This window comes from Lepisosteus platostomus, chromosome 12 (assembly GCF_059453375.1).
Source record: "Lepisosteus platostomus isolate fLepPlt1 chromosome 12, fLepPlt1.hap1, whole genome shotgun sequence".
Classification (NCBI taxonomy): domain Eukaryota; kingdom Metazoa; phylum Chordata; class Actinopteri; order Semionotiformes; family Lepisosteidae; genus Lepisosteus; species Lepisosteus platostomus.
In genome coordinates, this window is record NC_142622.1 from 45,829,519 (window position 1) to 45,848,934 (window position 19,416).

The 19,416-nt window shown below is 46.3% G+C and overlaps 3 long non-coding RNA genes across 5 annotated transcripts in view; 2 read left to right on the plus strand and 1 right to left on the minus strand.

Moving 5' to 3' along the window:
- Window positions 1-133: 133 nt before the first annotated feature.
- LOC148651662 (uncharacterized) lies at window positions 134-13,488 on the plus strand. Of its 2 annotated transcripts, XR_015925815.1 has the most exons (3): window positions 147-1,365; window positions 12,359-12,460; window positions 13,356-13,488. It is a non-coding gene; the product is annotated as an uncharacterized LOC148651662 (long non-coding RNA). The 2 variants fall into 2 exon arrangements; XR_015925816.1 differs by lacking the exons at window positions 12,359-12,460; window positions 13,356-13,488 and adding an exon at window positions 1,451-2,118 and having other exon boundaries at window positions 134-1,365.
- LOC148651663 (uncharacterized) lies at window positions 12,925-17,852 on the minus strand. Its single transcript, XR_015925804.1, has 2 exons — window positions 17,714-17,852; window positions 12,925-15,074 (listed from the first exon to the last, which is right to left on the minus strand). It is a non-coding gene; the product is annotated as an uncharacterized LOC148651663 (long non-coding RNA).
- Window positions 16,803-19,416, plus strand: part of LOC148651664 (uncharacterized) — a 46,036-nt gene continuing 43,422 nt past the window's right edge. For both annotated transcript variants that reach the window (XR_015925805.1, XR_015925806.1), the window contains exons 1-2: window positions 16,803-17,587; window positions 17,781-19,408. This is a non-coding gene — a long non-coding RNA (uncharacterized LOC148651664). The remainder of the gene's footprint in view (window positions 17,588-17,780; window positions 19,409-19,416) is intronic.

The window sequence follows — 19,416 nt, forward strand, 5'->3', positions numbered from 1 at the left end:
CTCCGGTCGCGTCATGATCTGCAAGTGGAGGTGAGAGACGGCGGCGCAGTGGGTGGCAGCGCTGGGAGCCTGGATTTAGTTCCTGGGGTGCTGTGTGTGTGGAGTTTGCATGCTCTGCTCATGTTCTCGTGGCTCCAGTTTTCTGGGGTGCTGTGTGTGTGGAGTTTGCATGCTCTGCTCATGTTCTCGTGGCTCCAGTTTTCTGGGGTGCTGTGTGTGTGGAGTTTGCATGCTCTGCTCATGTTCTCGTGGCTCCAGTTTTCTGGGGTGCTGTGTGTGTGGAGTTTGCATGCTCTGCTCATGTTCTCGTGGCTCCAGTTTTCTGGGGTGCTGTGTGTGTGGAGTTTGCATGCTCTGCTCATGTTCTCGTGGCTCCAGTTTTCTGGGGTGCTGTGTGTGTGGAGTTTGCATGCTCTGCTCATGTTCTCGTGGCTCCAGTTTTCTGGGGTGCTGTCTGTGTGGAGTTTGCATGCTCTGCTCATGTTCTCGTGGCTCCAGTTTTCTGGGGTGCTGTGTGTGTGGAGTCTGCATGCTCTGCTCATGTTCTCGTGGCTCCAGTTTTCTGGGGTGCTGTGTGTGTGGAGTTTGCATGCTCTCCTTATGTTCTCGTGGGTCTAGTTCCTGGGGTGCAAAATTCTGTTTATTTCACAAGACGGACCCGGGCAGCAGCATGTGTCTGCAGCGCTCATCCTGCCTGCATGTTTGCAAACTTTTCTCCTGTGTTTATTTTACTTTGTTAAATAAAACGTGGTTGCTGGGGAAACGGTGCTGCAGAAGTTGTTTCGATCTGACCTCCGGGAGGGAGACAGCTGGCAAAGCCGAAACTTTAGTCTAAAAGTCTCTGGCTGGAGTATTTTGTGGACATTTCGCAGAAGAAAAGGAAGAAGCGGTGAGTCGCAGGCTGTAGGACAGGACTGTCAGGGAAATGTAAGCGCTGGGCTGAGCGAGTCCGTCGGCGCCTCCTCCTGCAGGAGTGAGGAGTCTCCGGTCTCCGGTCGCGTCCTGATCTGCAAGTGGAGGTGAAAGGCTGAGAGACGGCGCACATGCTCTGCACATGTTCTCATGTGTCTGGTTTCCTGGAGTGCTGTCTGTGTGGAGTTTGCATGCTCTGCTCATGTTCTCAAGGGTTTCCTGCCGCTTCTGCAGTCCAGTGTTGGTGAGTCTGTCGGGTTGATTGTGTTGTGGTGTGAGTGTGCCCTAAAGGGGGTTTTAATAGTATGGGGTTTGTGTGTTCACTTGTATGCAGACCACTGGAGAGACCGGTTGTTTTTTGCCAGGCAGACTAATGGCTGCATATTCAATTCCAGCTACTGATGTTGCCAAACCAGCAAGTGGGACAGTGTTTGAAAACCCTTTCAATGAAAGGTTTGTAGAACAGTGTTGCTATTGTTCTGTTTAATTCGAGGTCACCAAGCTTATAAATGGTCTCACAACGTTTGTCTCTTTTCAGGTTTCTCCGACCCGGAGAGTGAACAAAGAAGTGATAAGGGCCCATAACACCTAAGCTCGGCACTCTCACACTCGTCAGCCACACGAGCTTCCTCCTGGTAAAATACTGGGCAAGCCCCTTTCTGACAGGGACAGTGGAAAACCCCCTGAGGGAGATGGGCTGAGGGGAGGAATAAAACCATCTGAGCCGGAACGGAGCGCGCTCCCGATTCCCACCAGACCCGGGAGACGACACAGGCAGCACAAGGGAAGCTGCGGAGCGCGAGTTCACGGAGGCAAGGACCGATTGACGACCACGGGAGACAGTGGCATCGGAACAGAGGTACTGTACAGAGACTTTTAATACCTGAAGGCAAGGAGCGAGAAACCGGCCCGGCTAGCCGCTCCAAACTGAGGGGAATGGAATACAGTTCGCGGGAGGATTTCTAGTGGAACCTGAACGGAGTCTGGGGAAATGGGACCGGCCTCTCGTTCACTGGGGCCATCAAAGACTTTACAGGTACGAAGAAGAATCGTTCGAGTGGCCACTCTTCGGTACTTGACAGAAAAGACTGCCGTCCCTCTGGATTCATTATGACCCTTGGAAGGACCTTTTGTTGCTGCTGTTTTCGTTGTGTCTTTGGCTGATGGTGAATGTGGATAGAAAATAAAAAGGTCACTTATACGATACACATGCTTGTCGCTGGTCTGTGTGGGCATTGGTGGATCTGGGAGATCAACAGAACCTGTGGTAATGGAGAGGGGCCCTAGCACCCTGTTTGCATTGCTAGGTGCCGTAGTCAGATATGAGGCAGGAAATAATTCTTGTTTGAGGGGTCACCTCACTGTGACACGAACGTGTTGGGAAGACGCGCCAGTTCTGACGTTAGTGCGACGGGTCTGTAGGCATTAAGGCAGGTTCTTGTGTCCTTTTTTGGAACAGGAACAATAACAGAAGATTTGAAGCAGTCTGGCACTGTGCACTGGGACAATGATTGCTTAAAAACGTCTGTAAAGATTGGAGCGAGTTGGCCAGCACAGTGCTGTAGTGTGGCTGGAGATACACAGTCAGGTCCTGCTGACCTTTTACAGTTTTGCTTTTTGAATAGCCTTCACACATCCTGTTCTTTGCTTCACAGGGCATTCTCAAGACTTGTTAACGGCGTCAAGTCTTCGTGAGAGATTGAGTGTGAGTGGGTGTGGCACTCCAGTTGAGTGGGGGACAATAGCTCATCCCCAGGATGTGAGTTATTTGGACGAGTCATGGACAAGGTCGTTGGAGATCCTTTGTGTTTCAGACCTGCTGTAAAATGTGTTATCTGGTAGAGAGTGATCAAGATGTATCTGAGGGGATTTTCTTTTGTAATTGGTAACAGTTTGGAGACCTTTCCAGACAGATAAACAGTCTTTGTTAGCAAACAGTTGTTCCAGCTGTGGACAGGAGGGGAAACAAAAGGTAGAGAACACTATTTTTAGAGAAATGGCCCTAAAGGAACAAAGCATAGTGTAGGATGCCACTAGCTTAAGTCTTAACAGCACTGCATGAGAGGAGACGCCAGTGTCTATTTGTTCTGAGGGGTCCTCAGAAAGGTCAAAAGGTTGCAAACAGATAGGAGACTGGTTATATGCCTGAAGCTTAGCTAGAGGAACATAACATTGCTGGAATGCTGAGAGGGGAGGTTATCAGAGCCTAATGTTATTGGAAAAAATGGCAACTAGGTATAGAAGATCTGATGAAAGTCTGTCCTGTGAATTGTTAAGGGTTTCATGTAATTGTGTGTCCAAGTAGTCCGGCCTGCTGTGCTATGTGTTGTTTGTCTTGTGAATTTTCTGTTTTACACCTATTGTATCCATAGTGGTACGGGCCAAATCCTATTTAAAGGGTGTTGCGAGCACTGGGGTTTGTTGGGAGTGGTAAGTTAGGAGTCTGGAAATGAGAGCGAGGTGCGAGTGGATATGATAAAAAGATTGTTCCTTTATTTTGTTTCTGATACCTGGTGAAGAGACGCAGTGAGTGTTTGTGTGGCCAGCTGCGTCAACTTCAATAAAACTGGCCTTTTGGTTTGTTTGAGTGCTGACTTGCTATGGTGTATTTTTTCTCTCTGTGAACAACACGTCCTACGGCCAACACTACCCACACAGGAGGTGTGTGCGTGACAGCTCCTCAGCTGCAGCAGGAGTCCAAGTGTGCACAGATTTCTTGTTGGGGTTTGTTGTTTGAAGTTTCTGTTTGTATGTAGGAAGCAATTGTGCCATCGCGTGGTCCGAGTTATAGCACGCGACGAGAGCTCCCGAAGAGCGCCTGCCTCCTGCCCGATTCGACGTTTAAAATCATCACAGAACGAGAGGAGCCAACAGGAATGCAAGTCTCTTCTGGTGAGGAGCCTCCGACACAGCCCCCAGTACTGGGTGTGCAGAAAGAATCCTGTTCTACAGTTGTGGTGCGAAATGGCCTCCAGTCCTTGTCAAATGCTGGGTTTCTCTGGACTGCAGTCCCCTCCGCATTTGGATGATTGTGATTGGTGTTGCTGTAGCTGTGCTGTCCTGAGACTGACTGGTGTCAAGACCAGCTGTACTCTGGGATCAGCAGGGCCTAGTGGTGGTATGAATTGTGGCCTCTATTTCTCAGGTGTAACAAGTGTTTGATTACTCTGTTCTGTATGTTTATCAATAGTGGGTACTGGCCTAATTCAGCCCTGCACTCGCTGTTAGCTGTTTTTCTCTGCGCAAGGAGGATGTTTCTACAGATTGATTAGAGTTTCTACAGAGTGTACTCCTGGTCTGTGAGGGGACCCCACATTTCACTGCCGTATAGGGCAATGGGTTGGATTACACTTTCAGATATTTGGAGCCAAATTCTTGTTGGTGGGTTGACATTGAAGAGCCTCCTTCTTATTGCGTAGAAAGCCCTGAGTGCCTTCTCCCTCAGTGCCTTCACGGCCAGGTCAAAACTCCCAGAAGAGCTGATGGTGAGACCGAGATATGTGTAGCTGGATGTGTGCTCCAATGTGTTGTTGTTCAGTGTGAATTTGTACCTGTTTCCCTGAGGTCTGGCTTTCTCCTGGAAAACCATAACTCTGGTCTTGTCCAGATTGACTTGCAGTGCCCAGGTGTGACAGTCCTGCTCCAGCAGTGCCAGGCTCTGCTGTTCTGGGTCCAGATGGGCTGGCAGTGCCCAGGTCTGACAGTCCTGCTCCAGCGGTGCCAGGCTCTGCTGTTCTGGGTCCAGTTGGGCTGGCAGTGCCCAGGTGTGACAGTCCTGCTCCAGCAGTGCCAGGCTCTGCTGTTCTGGGTCCAGATGGGCTGGCAGTGACCAGGTCTGACAGTGCTGCTCCAGTAGTGCCAGGCTCTGCTGTTCTGGGTCCAGATGGGCTGGCAGTGCCCAGGTCTGACGGTCCTGCTCCAGCAGTGCCAGGCTCTGCTGTTCTGGGTCCAGATGGGCTGGCAGTGCCCAGGTCTGACAGTCCTGCTCCAGCGGTGCCAGGCTCTGCTGTTCTGGGTCCAGTTGGGCTGGCAGTGCCCAGGTGTGACAGTCCTGCTCCAGCAGTGCCAGGCTCTGCTGTTCTGGGTCCAGATGGGCTGGCAGTGACCAGGTCTGACAGTGCTGCTCCAGCAGTGCCAGGCTCTGCTGTTCTGGGTCCAGATGGGCTGGCAGTGACCAGGTCTGACAGTGCTGCTCCAGTAGTGCCAGGCTCTGCTGTTCTGTGTCCAGATGGGCCATCAGAGCCCAGGTGTGAATGTGATGGGATGTGTGGCGGTTTGGTAGGAAGCCAGTCTGACTCTAATGCAGGACATTGTGCTCAGTAAGGAGGGCCGGTTATCAGATATTCAAGATACGACAGAGTTCCTTCCCCAGGTTACTGTTCACACTGAAGCCCCGGTACCTGTTGGGGTCGAGTCTGTCTCCATTCTTACAGACGGGCGTGATCAGTCCTTGATTCCAGGCCTCAGGGAAACAGCCGGCCGTCAGGACGAGGTTGAGGAGTTTGAGCAGGCTTTGCTGCAGGTCTGAGCTGCAGTTGGGTCAAGCGTTGTTGACTGTGTCTTGGCTACAGGCCTTTCGTGGTCTGAGAGTTGTCTGTTTGTGTATGTGCTTATCTTCTTTAGGGTGTGCATGTAGTGTCTAACCATCTCACAGTATCTGAGGCGCAGTTCAGAGTGGTGTGGTGTTGTTTTAGTTCTGGTAGTTCTCTTCAGTTGTTTCTGCACTCTGTATCACACCATTTGATATTGTTTCTGAGTGTGTTTCATATGAATGTAGTCATTTTGATTTTAAGGCTAGTTTCTCAAAAACATGGTTTAAATTTATGAACGATTTGTTGGTTTGATACAGAGCGTTTTGAAATGTAAGGGATCAAGTAATGGGTTTATTTGCTGCTGAAAAGAGAAGAAAGAAAAAAAAGAAATGAGACAATTAGCTTGTAATGAGTTTATAACAACAGTAATTAGATTCCTGCAAGCACTCTTTTCATTGTCCAACAACTGAAAGCTTTTAGGTATAAAGGAAGGGTCCTCTAATATTTGATGTGTGAGATTGTCGTTCTATTGGAGATGTTAGTGAGTCTGAGGATTTGTGTTAATATGACAATACTGCTACTACTATTAATAATACAGCATGGCAAGACTTCTTTCAGTCATTTCCCACCCCTCCACCTCAGTGAATCACACATGTTAAACTTCCATCTCGTGTTCCAGATCAGACATGAGCAATCCTATATTACAAATACTTACCACCAGACAATTTAACCAGACAATAATTTAAGCAATTATTAATTCAACAGAAGCAGCAGGACGAGTAAAGTGCCCCTCTGATGGCCGGTCAGTGGAATTAAACTGGAAAATTTCTTAGAAATGATTATTTTTACAATAATGTGCCAATGGCGCCGCTTGGTGGTCATTCAGCAAAATTTCACCGAAAGTTTTTTTAAATTAAAATACCGTTAGTAATGTTCGTAGTAATAAGTTATTTTAATTTTAAAAATATTTAAGCATTTTCAACAGCAAAGAATACATTGCATTGCAAACAAGAGTAATGAATGAATGTATTGTACATGGATACAAAATACAAAATAAATACAATAAACCAAAAATTAAAATGACATTCAAAAGGCGCGAGTCGATGACGTCAGAAGGAAGTCGCCCACAGGGCGTATGGGTAATGTAGTTTCTGTAGTTCTCTGGCCCGCACTGCCCACGTGTTTCGGTGATTTGATTGAACATCAGAATTAATTATATTGTACCATTTCAGCGTGTTTATCGTGTCATGGATTTCTATGACTGTCTTATGGGTTCTCTTGTGTCATGTCTTGTCATGTTTATTTTAGTGGGTGGCAGTGCTGGGGCCCTGAACTGTAATCATTCGTGTTACTCATCATCATTGTTACTGTGACCCTCCTGGGAGGAGGGGACCTTTGTAAGATTCCTGTCCTGGCAAGCAGCAGGTGAGAGTTTGCTGTCCGACTCAATTACACCTCCGCTACCTCATTTCACCTCTTTCACCAGCCTGTAAAGGGGGTTGTGATAGTATGGGGTCTTTCTCTTTAACAACCTCAAACCGCAGGAAAGAAATGCTTCATTTATAAGATTGAAATATAACCAGAAAGTATAAAAATAGCTATTTGTGTGAGAAATATGATTAATAAGGCAGTAGAATCCATTTAAACTGTCATTTTCCTGTTTAGGTTGGAAAGTTTAATTTGATTAAGTCCACTTGAGTGCCTAAGCAACTGTTTGGGTAGTTTGGCTGGTGTGGTGGTGCTCTCCAAATACCTGATCCAAACGGACAGAGAGACAAAGTGAGAAAGAAAAGGTGTAAATAACAGACATATCATATGCAGAATACAGTCATGTGCTGTTCAGCACAGTGACCTAGAGTGAAGATGGAAATCAGTCATTCTAGTGCTCTCAATGGTTTTCCATTACAAACGGACCAGGGCTTCCTGAGACACAGGCAGTTGGAGTTATATAGAGTTAGAGGTTGTTTTCACGGCACCAGCCGACTAAAGCAGAGACCTCCTTCCACTCCAGATTTTTTTTTTTATTTGGGTGGGATCATCTGGAGTCTTGATTCCTTTCACGGAGTCAGCAGTAGATACACAGCTGTTAGCATAGGAGGAGTACAGAAGAGGTGACAGCAGTGCTGGGGACCCTGGTATCTCTTCCACTGAGGACCCTCTGGCACAACCAGAGGTGTGAAATTGAAATTGTTTGGAAGGAATGGGAAGCTAAAGGCAGAGTCACAATCTCCGATTCATGTAATCAAAACAGTAAGTTCTTTCCTCAGGCAGCTTCGTTAGAACATTTTAAATAGATGTAAAAGTGTATTTACAGACTATATCAGCCCTTATCTTTATTAACCTGGTTTAATCTTTTTTTCAGAAGTGTAAATATATTATACTATGTACCCCTGATGGTATTATTGATGTGCTATAAATATACTCTTGTTTGTATTGTATCTATTTTTATTGCTACAATAAAAAGTTAAAAAGAACTGCACTTTCGAGAAATGTCCACTGGGCGGCGACAGAGATACACGAGTCTATGGCGGCGAGTCCAATAGCGCCTCCGTACAGATCCTCGTTGTGCAGAGATTGAAAATCAATACAGATGATAACTGTGACGTTTGTGACAGCAACTCTGAAAGATAACGTAAAGAAGGAAACTAATATTGACATTACTTTTAAAGAAGTTAAATAATACTACATTTTAAACCTATTGAAAGTAATATGAAAATATCGTTTGTATTTTAAAAAATATGATACTTCCACGGTATAATAATTAACGAAATGCTGTGAGAGGAGACCCGTGTTTAAACACTTTAAAACGGATGTAAATGCGTCTGTACAGACAATTTGAAACATGTACGGACCTTATCTGCTTTTGTTTGCTATTAAACAAGATTACTTGTTTAATCTTTTTCCATAACATGTACATGTATTATCGTATGTGCCCCTGACTATACTCTGTGTTATATGTATTCTTGTTTTTATGGCATGTATTGTTGTTATAATTAAAAATAAAAAGACGCGACTCGATTACGTCAAAAGGAAGTCGCCACAGGGCTTGTGGGAAATGTAGTCTTTATAGTGCTCTGGACTGCGCTCCACACGTGTTCCGCAGATTTGATTGAGCATCAGAATTAATTATACAATGTCAGTGTATTTACCGTGTCGCGGATTTCTATGTCTGTCTTACAAGACGGACTCGGCAGGAGCTGTTTCTTGCTCTCCGGAGTGAAGCTGCTCTGGGAAGAGACGAGCAAATCTTCAGACTCTTTGTAAATGAGACATCATGACAGCTGTGCCGACCTGCTCTTGATTGACCTGTTGAACCTGTTTGTGTAAAAAGCAGGAGTCTTGTGTACCCCTGATTGTGTTATGTGCACTCTAGTGTGTTTGCAGCGCTCGTCGTGCCTGGTTTATCAACTCGACACAGAAACAGAACCCACTGCCGTCGTGTCTGTGGGTTTCTGAGCTCTCTTGTCTTGTTTGCAAACTTTTCTCCTGTGTTTATTTTACTTTGTTAAATAAAACGTGGTTGCCGGGGCAACGGAGCTGCAGTAGTTGTTTGCCGGAGCGGGTCTGACCTCCAGCAGGTCAACAGGCGGCTTTTTTAATGTAATCTAAAAAGCGCTGGCTGGAGTATTTTGTGGAAGAAACGGTGACTCGCAGGCTGTGGGACAGGACTATCAGGGACAAATCAGCGCTGGACACCAGCCTCACACCGCTGGGCTCACTGCACCATGAGCGAGTCCGTCGGCGCCTCCTCCTGCTGGGGTGTGTTACCTGGGCTGCTGTCTGTGTGGAGTCTGCATGCTCTGCCTGTGTTCTCATGGGTCCTGTTCATGGGGTGCTGTCTGTGTGGAGTCTGCATGCTCTGCCCCTGTTCTCATGGGTCTGGTTTCCTGGGGTGCTGTCTGTGTGGAGTCTGCATGCTCTGCCCCTGTTCTCATGGGTCTGGTTTGCTGGGGTGCTGTCTGTGTGAAGTCTGCATGCTCTGCCCCTGTTCTCATGGGTCCTGTTCCTGGGGTGCTGTCTATCTGGAGTCTGCATGCTCTGCCCCGGTTCTCATGGGTCCGGTTCCTGGGGTGCTGTCTGTGTGGAGTCTGCATGCTCTGCCCCTGTTCTCATGGGTCCTGTTCCTGGGGTGCTGTCTATCTGGAATCTGCATGCTCTGCCCCGGTTCTCATGGGTCCGGTTCCTGGGGTGCTGTCTGTGTGGAGTCTGCATGCTCTGCCCCTGTTCTCATGGGTCTGGTTCCTGGGGTGCTGTCTGTGTGGAGTCTGCATGCTCTGCCCCGTTGTCATGGGTCTGGGTTCCTGGGGTGCTGTCTGTGTGGAGTCTGCATGCTCTTCCCCTGTTCTTATGGGTTCAGTTTCCTGGGGTACTGTCTGTGTGGAGTCTGCATGCTCTGCCCCTGTTCTCATGGGTCTGGTGTCCTGGGCTGCTGTCTGTGTGGAGTCTGCATGCTCTGCTCCTGTTCTCATGGGTCTGGTTCCTGGGGTGCTGTCTGTGTGGAGTCTGCATGCTCTGCCCCGTTGTCATGGGTCTGGTTTCCTGGGGTGCTGTCTGTGTGGAGTCTGCATGCTCTTCCCCTGTTCTCATGGGTTCAGTTTCCTGGGGTACTGTCTGTGTGGAGTCTGCATGCTCTGCCCCTGTTCTCATGGGTTCAGTTTCCTGGGGTGCTGTCTGTGTGGAGTCAGCATGCTCTGCCCCTGTTCTCATGGGTCCTGTTCCTGGGGTGCTGTCTGTGTGGAGTGTGCATGCTCTGCCCCTGTTCTCATGGGTCTGGTTCCTGGGGTGCTGTCTGTGTGGAGTCTGCATGCTCTGCCCCTGTTCTCATGGGTCTGGTGTCCTGGGCTGCTGTCTGTGTGGAGTCTGCATGCTCTGCCCCTGTTCTCATGGGTCTGGTTCCTGGGGTGCTGTCTGTGTGGAGTCTGCATGCTCTGCCCCGTTGTCATGGGTCTGGTTTCCTGGGGTACTGTCTGTGTGGAGTCTGCATGCTCTTCCCCTGTTCTCATGGGTTCAGTTTCCTGGGGTACTGTCTGTGTGGAGTCTGCATGCTCTGCCCCTGTTCTCATGGGTCTGCTTTCCTGGGGTGCTGTCTGTGTGGATACCTGGTGAAGAGACGCAGTGAGTGTTTGTGTGGCCAGCTGCGTCAACTTCAATAAAACTGGCCTTTTGGTTTGTTTGAGTGCTGACTTGCTATGGTGTATTTTTTCTCTCTGTGAACAACACGTCCTACGGCCAACACTACCCACACAGGAGGTGTGTGCGTGACAGCTCCTCAGCTGCAGCAGGAGTCCAAGTGTGCACAGATTTCTTGTTGGGTTTTGTTGTTTGAAGTTTCTGTTTGTATGTAGGAAGCAATTGTGCCATCGCGTGGTCCGAGTTATAGCACGGGACGAGAGCTCCCGAAGAGCGCCTGCCTCCTGCCCGATTCGACGTCTAAAATCATCACAGAACGGTGAGGAGCCTCTGACACAGCCCCCAGTACTGGGTGTGCAGAAAGAATCCTATTGTACAGTTTTGGTGTGAAATGGCCTCCAGTTCTTGTAACATGATGGGTTTCTCTGGACTGCAGTCCCAGTGCACTCCGCTTTGGATTTGCAGTGGTGTTTTCTACAATGGAAAACCCTTTGTTTGTACAGAATGGAAATGGCAGTCTGCATGTTTTAATAATCTAATGTGATCATGTACTACAGCTTAAACACTGAGCCAGGTGACGTTTGATTCTAAAAGATTTCTCTATCATTTCAGCAGCGCCTTGTCTGCGGCAGCCCGGCAGCTCCTCCTCCCTTCCAGCTGAGACTCTTCCCTCTCCAGAGGTGGGTTAGTGCTCTCAGGTCATCTTCTCTCACACAGCTGCGGGGCAGAAACGCTACTTCCACTGGGCAGAGAGCAGACGGGCAGTGGGAAGGGCAGCCCTGTGTTTGGGGATCAGGGATGCTTTCAGAGCCAAAGCAACTGGCTGGATTATGAACTTTATGGTGTGATCCAAATAAGACATAAAAAGACAGAGAATGAGAAAGAAATAGTATTGCATGTATCTAATCAAAATAGTCTCTTTCAGACAAAACAAATATTGAACAAAAACTTAGTTGCAACACACTGCACTACACTTTCTTCTAGGCTGACATTACCGATAGTTTGTGCTGTCTTCCTTTCAGTCTGCAGGGTGTGCATCTTTTTCCTCAGCTTCCTACACGAGGAATCAGTTTCTCCTGCCCTGGTTTCACTCCTTTATATCTCACAATCTTCTGCAGCTCCTGGAGGCTGACGACATGTTTGCTATTTCTGAAAAATTGCTGACTGGCTCATCAGCACAATTGCTGATTCAAAATCCTTTACTCACATGTTGCCTTAGCCTCTGTATCACAGAGATGTGTGCTTTTCTGGGTTGGATAGATCGATAGTGTGCTTTTGCTCAGTTGCTCTGCTCAATGCGTGCTCTTTTAACTCCGGCTGGGTACGAGCACCTCACTCTCCACACGGCTTTCCAAGGCTCTGTCATCGTGTGTGAGGATGTTGTGTAGCTCGTGAAACAGTTACCCCATTTGAGCCCTGGATTTACTGGGTACTTGAATACCTGAATCTTGCCGTCAGTCCTGATCACCTTGTTTTTGTTCTGCAAGGACAAGGCACCTCCCCAGCACTGAACACAAACTGATACTGGCGGGTTGATTGTGTTGTGGAAAAATGGGCTGTGGTCTGAGTTTGTGTCTGTGGGGGTGAGGTGTCCCCTGCAGCGCGAACAAACATGCAGACTCCACACAGACAGCACCCCTGGAATCAAACCCAGGGCCCCGGTGCTATGAGGCAGCGATGCTAAGCACTGTGCCGCAGTGTTGCCCCCTTTGAAAATGTCTGACTTCCGTTTAATTTGAGGTCACAAGCTTATAAATGGTCTCACAACGTTTGTCTCATCTCAGGTTTCTCTGACCAGTCCCAAGGACCTGTAGTCACTGACAGCTTCTGCAGTCTGACGGTTCATTTCAGTAGGCTGGAGGGATGGCGCAATTATCCTCAAATCAGTGAGTATTGTTTTGCTCTTGTAACATGAAACATCAAAGAGAAGTCAACAGACTATTCCGTGAAACTGTTCAGACTGGCCCGTGGTGATTTTCTGGGTCCTTTAGTAAGCTGACCGGGACTGTGTCATCGACACACTTTGTGAGAAGTCAGTCTATGTGTTTGCTCTTGTGATCATTCGTGAACGAATGAAAGAGAGTGTAAGAGAGGGAGAAGATTCGGCCCTGGAGTGATCCAGTTTTCTATTTAACAACCTCAAACTGCAGGAGAGAAATGCTTCATTTCTAAGATGGAAATATAATCAGAAAGTATAACTAGCCATTTGTGTATATCATGTCAAAAAATGTTTTATATATAAAAATAATTTAGGAGAGACATTTGCTTAATAAGGCAGTAGAATAAATGTTGTGATGCTGGTGTGATGGTGCTCTCCAACAAACTGATACAAATGGACAGAGAGACAAAGTGAGAAAGAAAATGTATACATAACAGACATATATGCAGAATACAATACAGTGCTGTAAAGTACAGTACCCTAGAGTGAAGATGGAAATCATTCATTCTGGTGCAGAAGAAGTGAATCTGCTCTCAATGGTTTTCCTGTACAAATGGAACACGTTGTGAATTCTACATAATTCACAGGAAACAAAATAAACAACTCATTCACTCCCCTGCTGTCCGTGACCCAGAGCTCAGTAATCATTTCACTACTGAAGATCATGCAGTTTTTAATGCTTTTCATTTTAACATCCTACTTGTTAATATTTCCTCTTAGATGAGAATATTCTCTTCGGCGTGTCTTTACAACTCTTCTCTTATTGCTCCTCTTGTCAGTAACCCGGTGTGAAAGCTCTCTCTGTCGGAATCAATGTCTTACCTCTCCGTCTTGTGTTTCAGGTCTCCTCTGGCTGCTGACCCTGCCGTCAGGACAGAACACATCCCGCACTGACCACACTGCTGGGTTTACTGTACCTGACAATAAAGAGCTTGAGCAACACATCTAATGTGATCTCTGCACGCTTCCCGAGGAGCAGAGATGATAAGGTCTGTGTCCGTTCCCGAGTCTTTGCGAGAGGCCTGTTTAGTCCGTCACTGAGATGATTTTAGATGCCTGTGAGTCGTGCCCACTGAAAAATGAAACAGTGCAGCACAATGAGACTTCAAGCAAAGATCTCATTAGCCCCTTCTGTGAATTGGTGTCTCGCAAGAGATCTTCCATCTCTTTGAAAGTTTCACAGCTTTGACCTCTAGATTAGAAATGACACCAATTGCACATGGGTCCAGCAACGTTCTATATAGTGCACATCACCATCGGGATGAAAAACAAAAATCCCCAGTGGGAGTCCAGTCTTTCCCTGCTACGCAAATTGCTTTTCGTTAGGTGAGGTCGCAAGTTCTTATTGGAGAATGTTGTACAGTTTCTTAATGCAATAGGGCGAGTAAGACTGAAGTTCCCCCCGTGTTGGCCGATCAGTGGAACGAAACTGAAAAAAGCTCCTTGAAACTGTGATTCATACACTTATACACTGGCTCAGCATGGTGCTCACCTTGGGTGTCTGCTGAAATTTGATTTTTTTTCAGGAGCACTGTGACCCAGAGCTCAATAATCATTTCAGCTACTGAAGATCATTCAGTTTTTAATGCTTTTCATTTTAACATCCTACTTGTTAGTATTTCCTCTTAGGTGAGAATACTCTGGTACTTTTCTGGGTCTTAGTTGAGTGAGCTTTATTAGAATAATTGAACAATACTTTCACCTCCACATGACACTCATAGATTTTTCAAGGGTTAAATATGGGAGCTACGTTTCTTACATGTTTCCTTTTGTAAGTTGATTCACAAAGCTTTCACCGCCTCCACTCCAGTGAATCACTTTGTTTAGCAAGTGATCAGGTGGAACAGTTTAATTTCTTCCTGCAAATAATGCCTTTTCCTTTTTCATCCCATTCAAGTCTCCGTCCTAGTTAAAGTCACTGTGATGTAGAACGGCAGTGGTCCAGTTGAAAGGTTCAAGGTTTCACTGTGTTTTAGAGTGCAGATAAAGAAGATAATAGGAGAGGAAACTGGAAAAGCCGTGACTCTGTCATTCCATTCAATTCAATTTATTTTCATATAGCGTCTTTCACAACAAGGTTGCCCCAAGGCGCTTAACAATGCAGGTAAATATACATTTTGTGAATACAGAACTGAAGACAATGGAGGAAAGGAACCAAAGACTCCTCAGTAAGGAGAATAAAATCCTCTAGGGGTCCAAGGTCAACTGGCTGCCCAACCCCTTTGGGCATGCTAACATTATATCATTAAAAAAAAAGAAAGAAATGAATGCGGGTATTAATCCATCCATCCATCACGTCGTCTGTATGTCAGTACCCCATGCAGGTCTCTGCAGACCAGCAGAATCCTCCTAAACGACAGCTGTATCCATGATGCCCCTCTTGGATCCATGGCACTGATGCAGCATTCAACTCACATGGTGCCCAGCCCATGACAGACAGGCCTCTGAAACTATGCTGTGTACAGTATTTCTCCTCTGCAGCATCCCTGCGAGGCACGACAGGTGCCTGACCTCTGAGAGCCTTGTAAGTAAGTAGAAGGAGTTTGAAGTCCGCCCTGTACCTGAGAGGAAGCCAATGAAGAGAGAGAAGTATGGGAGTTATGTGGTCATTCTTTCTGCTCCAAGTAACAATGCTAGCTGCTGCATTCTGTAAGTATTCAAACTCTTTGCTGTGACAAATCTAACGTACTTTAGGCAGACAAAACGACCTTAAAAAGCCACATGATTTTTAAGTAGTCTGTCTGTGTGAAGTAACAGTGGTTCACATTATTTCAGAACGTATACTCCCGTCTCTGTAACTTTCCTCAGTCAGCTAGTGAACATTCTGTATTTACACCACGAATGCACTACTTTGTCTCGCGCGCGATCACACTGGCCGTCCACGGGCACGGGCAGGAGCAGGGAACACGAGGCCGCTCTGTAGTGCCCCTGTGGCTCTCCAGCAGAGGGGAGCACTTTGCTCAACAGCCCTGTGCCGAAGGACCCAGTGATAAAGCTGAAAATCTGGCAAGTCCCCCAGTCTCCCTGGGGCGCTGAAGAGGATTTCATCTGATGCTGAGGTTCCTGTAACTCAACACAAAATTGAACACGGCGAGTTATGAGTTTGTGCACGCAGTGTGACGTCCACTGTCTATTCAAATCTACTCTGCAAGTTTTACAATACTTTTTCATACACCGTCTCCTGGTTATTGTTTTGTGAGTGCTTGAACTGTTTCTCAGTAGAAATAAGACCGATAACTCACTGCTTCAGGATGCACACTATCATCGATGAAACCTGTGGTGTAAGCAAGCGAAAAGAGACAGATCCTTCTAAAACACAGAGGGCATCGGGAGGGCAGAAACACTCTGCAACAGGTAGGAGCTGTGGAGCCGTGATTCCCCCGAGCCAGAGCCCTCGTCCTCCCTCGACAGCGAACTGAGCTCCAGCGACTGGAGCAGCTACCTGCCGTCGTGGGACCTCCTGCAGATTGGGAACGGGTAAGGCAATTCGACACGAGCCCACTCCTCTTCCCACTGCTTACACCCCTATAACAAATAGTTTCAGGGTATTCAAGTACAGGATAAAGAGATGACAGGTGTTCCCAATTGGCTGAGGATACAACTCTCTCTCTGAGAAAGCACACAGAGGTGGACAAAGCAATTAAATGCGTTTACAAGTCATTTCCTTTGTATCTGGTCTTTCTTTACATATCAGAAAAGTGAACTGGTGGCTGTTGGAAAGTGTCTGCTCCGTACGTAATATACATGTAAAAGATGTGATTAAATATCTTGGTATTAAGATTTTCAAAAAGGTGATTTTGTGATTTGTGATTTGATGTTCTCTACCTTAGTAAAATAAAAAAAAAACTTTATTCATGGTTGTTATTTGTCAAACACGGGCAGAAGGAGGCCTAAATGCTACAGGGTTTAGAGCATCTAATACCGATACCAACAGAGTATTATTTACAAAATTAAGCAAAGTAGGTGGTGTATGTTTCCCTAAATTAATCATTCAGGAACTAGCGGGTATAGACTTTTTACTTGAATGTCATTTGGATGCTGGAAACCCCCCTGAAACTTGCCAGCTTCCATGAAGAAGTTCTCCTCACGTGGTCTCTTATAGATAAACATACCTCCCATAGATACATCATCTAGAATACAGAGAAAAAATAAAACTGTGCTTTGAAAACTGGGTTTAAAATAGTATAAGCGGGGTCAACAAATTAACTGGTGTGGATGATGAAATGTAGAATCAAGCAGATTTTATAAATAGATATAATGTTTGTAATAAGTCTGATAACAATCCGTCGTAACCAGAGCTACTCCTAGAGAGGTATTGATGCTTTTAAGAAACTAACAGTATACCATCAGAAACTATGGAAGAATTTACAACCTTTATTAGACTACAAGGAAAACAATTTAGTTATACTTGTACTAATAAATACTTCAGATCCTTCTCGCAATCTCACAATATCTTGTCAAACTATTTTGGAGCACCTCTTTGGGGAAAGTGAGTGGAATCAAACATGACTATTGTCAAACAGATTTTGTATGAATAATAAGGTTAAGGCGTCAGTACAAAATTGTACATTGAATCGACCCGGTAAAGATACACAGTGTGCATAGATTTAAAAGTAATATAGATGATAATTGTCTTTCTCAAAGCAGCCCAGAAACCTTACGTTTGTTTTTGTTTTGTTCTGTTGTTAAAACACTCTGAACAGATCGGCAAAATGGTGTAAAGAAGGCTTCTAATTCTGACATTTCCTGTAGACAAATTGATGTTATTTTACTGCTCAATACTGCTGAACCGAATCTAAAATATAATGTATCATTGGCTTAATCATTATACTTGCTCGTTATTAGATGTATAAATAGCCTAAAGATGAGAAATAATCGAAAATTGAATAATTAGACCGTATGTCGTAGTAGCAGATTGTACTTCTCGCCTAACTGATGTGGTCGAGCAGCACCACAATCGCCATACAATCCGTCCGTTCTCATGCTCTGACTTTCAGGTTGGGCAGTGGAATGGATTCCAGGGCAAACTCGTTCTTGTTTGATTATCCGTGTGAAATCTCGCCCAACATAACAGGTAAACTCATGCACTGAAATGATGCGCTTCCAAATTAAAGCGACACGCATTTGAATAATTCAAAATACACACGAGGGAACGACTCCAAACCATGTCTAAGTATCACAACATGAAAGCTGTGCATACCTTATCTTTATTTGCCTGTATAATGTACTCCGGTGATCTGTAACGTAGTCTTGCGTACATCGTAAAGGATCCGGACTTCCGGCTAAGGAAAACCCGGAGTGGATCAGCCTTTCCACCGGACCCGGACTTCCGGCTACGGAAAACACGGAGTGGATCAGCCTTTCCACCGGACCCGGACTTCCGGCTACGGAAAACCCGGAGTGGATCTGCCTTTCCACCGGACCCGGACTTCCGGCTACGGAAAACCCGGAGTGGATCAGCCTTCCACTGGATCCGGACTGCCGGCTACGGAAAACCCGGAGTGGATCGGCCTTCAGCTGGATCCGGACTGCCGGCTACGGAAAACCCGGAGTGGATCGGCCTTCCACTGGATCCGGACTGCCGGCTACGGAAAACCCGGAGTGGATCGGCCTTCCACTGGATCCGGACTGCCGGCTACGGAAAACCCGGAGTGGATCGGCCTTCCACTGGATCCGGACTGTGAGCAGCTTTTGTCCAATCGGCGCTGAGATTTCAGCAGGAGGCGGGAGACAGGCTCTTGTCCAGTCACACAGCTTCAGTCCCGGGACTTTTCCGAATTCTGGCGGGCGGTGACACTTCCGAGAAATGTCCACTGGGTGGCGACAGAGATACACGAGTCCACGGAGCTGAGTCTCAAAGCGCTATCGGAAAGACTTGAAATCGGAAAGAAATACATTTGTTACATTTTAATCCCATTGAAAAGGAAGATGAAAATATCGTTTGTATTTTAAAACATTATTATACTTGCGCAACATAATTATTAAGGGAATGGTGTGAGAGGAGACCGTGTTTGAACAGTTTAAGACGGATGTAAAGACATTTTATTTCAGAATGTCTTTCTGAAATGTGTCTGTTTCTGTGTTGTAAGAACGTTGAAGCATGGACGGGCCTTATCTGCATTTACCTTGTTGAATCTTTTTTTCCATAAAATGTACATGTATTATTGCATGTACCCTGACAATACGACTGCTACGTTACGTTTTCTTGTAGTTTTTGGTCTCATAAAAAATACAAAAGTATGAGTCGATGACGTCAAAATGGTGTCGCCCACAGGGCTTATGGGTAATGTAGTCTCTGTAGTTCACTGGGCTGCCCTGCCCATGTGTTTCGCTGATTTCATTGAACATTAGAATGATATTAATACAATTTCAGCGTATTTATCGTGTCTTGTATTTCTTTGTCTCTCTTATGTGTTCCCTTGTGTGTATGTTTTCTTGTATTTCACTTGTCTGCGGCGCTGGTTAATCGACCCGGCACATAAAGCAAACCCACTGTCCTCGTGTTTCTTAGCTCCCGTCTTGTTTGCAAACTTTTCTCCTGTGTTTATTTTACTTTGTCAATAAAACGTGGTTGCCGGGGAAACGGTGCTGCAGAAGTTGTTGCGATCTGACCTCGAGGAGGTAAACAGTCGGCTTTTGTAATCTAATCAGCGAGCAAAGCAGAAACGTTCGTCTAAAAAGCGCTGGCTGGAGTATTTTGTGGACATTATGCAGAAGAAAAGGAAGAAACGGTGAGTCGCAGGCTGTCGGTAAATATCAGCGCCGGACACCAGACTCACACCGCTGGGCTCACTGCACCATGAGCGAGTCCGTCGGCGCCTCCTCCTGCTGGGGTGTGTTACTGCAGGAGTGAGGAGTCTCCGGTCTCCGGTCGCGTCATGATCTGCAAGTGGAGGTGAGAGA